Source organism: Garra rufa, chromosome 8, assembly GCF_049309525.1.
Source record: "Garra rufa chromosome 8, GarRuf1.0, whole genome shotgun sequence".
Classification (NCBI taxonomy): Eukaryota; Metazoa; Chordata; class Actinopteri; order Cypriniformes; family Cyprinidae; genus Garra; species Garra rufa.
In genome coordinates this window covers 25670234-25674564 of record NC_133368.1, presented here as the reverse complement: position 1 = coordinate 25674564, position 4331 = coordinate 25670234, and the positions used below count along the sequence as shown (strand labels likewise).

At 35.5% G+C, this 4331-nt stretch overlaps 1 non-coding gene across 1 annotated transcript; it reads right to left on the bottom strand.

The window, feature by feature from the left end:
- Nucleotides 1-643: 643 nt before the first annotated feature.
- Nucleotides 644-753, bottom strand: trnal-caa (transfer RNA leucine (anticodon CAA)). Its single transcript has 2 exons — nt 716-753; nt 644-689 (listed from the first exon to the last, which is right to left on the bottom strand). It is a non-coding gene; the product is annotated as a tRNA-Leu (tRNA).
- Between the last annotated feature and the right edge of the window lie 3578 nt (nt 754-4331).

The window sequence follows — 4331 nt, the reverse complement described above, 5'->3', positions numbered from 1 at the left end:
TGAAGGAGCATGTGACTGGAATAATGATGCTAAAAACAGTTATTTTAAATAGTTTTTTTTTAATAAAGTTTTTTTTTTGTACTTTGGATCAAATAAATGCAGGGTTAGTGAGCAGAAGAGATTTCTTCACTCACTTTTGAAAACACACAGCTGAAATTTGGACATTAAAATTTATCAGTACACATTTATTCTTCTTTCCTCACAATACAAAATGTTCTCACAAAAGACCCTTTTAGCTGAATTAGTCAATTTAGTCAAAATATGGGTTCCTTTGGTCTTGTGGACGTTTTCTCCCAAAAACACACTTTTCACACACTTGTAATTTTTTTCCACCACAGGATCTTTTTCACCACATCTCAAATTATGGAATGTATTTAATAGCATTATGTGGTCAAATTGACATTATATTACTTAGTATTCAAACTTTTATGTTTTTATTTGATATTTTATTTATTGTGATTTAAATTTTTTTTTTTTTTTGGATTTATGACTTAAGTCTAAAAGGAAGACAATTAAAATACGCATTTTAATAAAACAGTGTCCTATTTACATTTGTTGAAAACGAACCTCTGGAACTTAGAAATGCCCAAAATAAAAGTAGAATCCTATTATTTAAAGGTTTACTGGATCGACATAAAACTGTTGTCAGAAGTGGGATTCGAACCCACGCCTCCATTCGGAGACCAGAAACCCCGCTTCACAGGAAGGTATGAACCTTGAGTCTGGCGCCTTAGACCGCTCGGCCATCCTGACATACGTCACCCAGTGCACTGAAGCCTTTCTGTCCATTTCTCCGTGATCTTTTACGACGGCTTCTTTCTTTCGCATTGTAACTGCTGCTTTATTAAAATCCTATACAAGTCACGGTTAAAGCAGCATTGCGTATTTCAAATATTTTAGCTGTTAAGAAACGAAAGGAATATGGTACGTGTATGATGCTCGAGCGCTAACGTTAGCATTAAGCTATCCATACAGCAGAGCATTTACAAACAGAGCTGACAACAACACAGACAATATAAAAAAATATAAACCAGAATAGTAAAACCATTCCCGGGTGAAAACAAATGCGTAAGAAAGCGTTTTATGTGCTAGTTTTTTGGAAAATAAAGAGACATTGTTTAGAATTGAGTGACTGAGTGACTTTTACTGACTTGAGGAGTTTACTTATAAGTTTTTAATTAGGCATTTAGTTTTTTAATCCTTTGGTACGGAAATATTAGGGATTATACACATTTTACAATGATTCATTTGTAATTAAATTCATTAGAGATCCGTTACCATTCTGTTTTATGTTTATACAGTACCATAAGAGTTCAGAAAATATAACAAAGAACATTTTGTAAAGTTTAACTAGTTCAATTATGCACACAATAAATGTAAATACAATAAAAGTTTACCAAAAAAGTTTACCAAAAAAAGAAAAGAAAAAAAGATGGTGTTTCGCTCCCTCTAGTGGTGACAGGACTTATAAAGTCTAATAAAACAATGACCATTATTTCAGCATTTTGTTGCATATTTAAAATATAATCTATTAAAAAAAAAAAAAATCTTACATTTATTCCAGTTCTCCAGTTTTTCATTATCACAGGCATGGTGTTAAGGTTGGAAACTCCAGTAGCACCAGCTAAAAAAAGAGCACAGTTTTTTTATACTGTGAATTCATCCATAAAAACACAAAGTATCTGTTAAAGTCAAAGGCACACATAAACAGCCTCATGCAGTGTGTGATGGCCTCAGAGAGATGGGTTTCCTCTGGAGAGATGCTCATCATGTACTGATGAAAGAGCAGCAGGGGTCTGATGTCAGAGCACTGTAATGTTGACTCTGATTGATAGCACTCAGCCACGGCGAGGGGTTAATGAAACTGTGCGTCTCTTTCCTTTTTTTTTATTCCTATCATGCATATCCCATCATTTCAAAGATTTCATGCTTGTCAGTAGTTTATTTCATTTATCTCTCTCACTCTCTGTCTTTCTCAGCATCCTCTGGAGGGTTTCTGCACTCCTTGTCCTTCATGATTTATGTTTTTTTCTTGATTGTGACCAGGAATACTGTGTATTTGCAAGTTTTGCACAAGTTCCGTGAGGAAGGACCAAATGAAGAATATCCCAGACATCCAGAATACTGCAAGCATGGTGTCTTTATACAAGCCCTCTGTGGAATAAAGTTTAGGCCTAAATATCTCTAACTTAAATAAAAAATTGTCACTCTATTCTAGTCCATATCTCACGAGTCATGTCTGAATAATTGTCATTTAACTACCCTAGTAAAACAGAAATATATTTAAGGGTGCTTTCACACCTGGCTTATTTAGTTCGGTTGAATCGCACTAGAGTTCGTTTTCCCTGTTGGTGCGGTTCGTTTGGGCAGGTGTGAATATAGCAATCGCACTCGAGTGCGCACCAAAAGCGGACCAAAGAAGCGTACCGAGACCTGCCTGAAGAGGTGGTCTCGGTACGCTTTCAAACGAACACTGGAGCGGTTCGTTTATGGTGAGAACATGAACCGAACTTGAACAGACCCAACCGCAAAAAGTACTGCACCTTTTTGGACTAATCCAGCTGCCGTGGTCTGCTGCGCTGTTCATTATGGGATGAGGACAAGTATTTGTTGACAGTTAGCGCTTTAGCAACATAGCCCCTTGACAGCTCGCGGACAAACTTGGAGTTGTGAGGAGGTGCGGAGCCTCATAAATTTGGTCTGATGATCATATAGGTCCCAACTTTCAAAAACTCACAAGAACATCACAATCTTTCTCATTGTTTAAGGTGCCGTTCACATGTCGCGCCTAAAAACGCGTGGAAAGCTTGCGCTCCAGTGGCGTCTGCCGTTGCTAAGCAACCATGACCTGCGCTCTCCATAAATACGCTAAGTTTCAGCAAAGGATAAATGGATTTTTCAGCATTAAAAATCGCTTGCAGTAGCTCTGCTATTATATTTATTAAAAAATGTTTATTCCTGTATAAGTTGTTCCTCCAACTTGCCAGTGCTTTCAATGTTATTAAGGGAAAGGATGAAGCTGATTGGTTGGTTCATGTCACATGACCTGCGGTGTGCTTGCAGCATCCTGAAAAGTTGAGATGTTTTTACCTCGATGCGGCGCGTTCGCGAATTGAAAAAACGTGCCTAACAGTTTAGAAAATACGTTCAATACACTGATCTATATAATTCTCTATTATAGATCAGTGGTTCAATGACACGATCTGGCCAACGAGTGATGTGGATGTTGTCACATGACTGCATTTTGGTTCGTTTCAACTGGTTCGGACCAGAGCAATCAGTGTGGTGTGAAAAGGACCCAAAACGGCAGAAAAATGCTACAATGTATCATTTGTTGCCCTTGGTCCGGACCAAATGAACCGAACCACAGATGTGAAAGCACCCTAAAATACTTAAATATATATTTTAAAACTTAAATAATTTATTTTATACTAAGTTTAGTTTAAATCTATTAACATATTTACTAACATATCACTCAAATCTTAAGGATATAAAAATTATAAACTTTATTTGGAGTAGTTGTGCACAATGCAGATTTACAAGGTTAGTACACTAAAGGTACAATTGCAAGGTATTTTTTTAAGTATATAAATATGTACAGTTGCAAAAGTTTATACACACCTTGCAGAATCTAAAAATTAATTATTTTACCAAAATAAACGGGATCACACAAAATTTATGTTTTATTTTTATTTAGTACTGACCTGATTCTGACAAGATAATTCACATAAAATACATATACATATAGTTCACATAAGAAAATATTAGCTGAATTTATAAAAATGATCCCGTTCAAAAGTTTACATACACTTGATTCTTAATACTGAGTTACTGTTGATACCTGAATGATCCAAGGCTGTGCTTTTGTTTTGTTTCGTTTAGTGATAGTTGTTCATGAGTCCCTTGTTTGTCCTGGACAGTTAACCTGCCTGCTGTTGTTCAGAAAAATCCTTCATATCCCACAAATTCTGTGGTTTTTCAGCCTTTTTTTTTGTATTTGAACCCTTTCCAGGTCCAAAAGGTCACTGATCCTCCAGAAGGAAACAAAATGCATTAAGAGCTGGAGGATGAAAACTTTTTGTATTTGGAGATCAGGGTAAATTTAACTTATTTTGTCTTCTGGGAAACATCTAAGTATCCTCTGTAGCTTCTGAAGGGCAGTACCATGGGCAGTACTAACTAATAATAAAAAAAAATAGTTTATATATATATATATATATATATTATATATATATATATATATATATATATATATATATATATATATGCAATTCTGTTCAAAAGTTTACAACCCTGTAATAGTTGCATAAGAGTCCCTCAGTTGTCCTCAG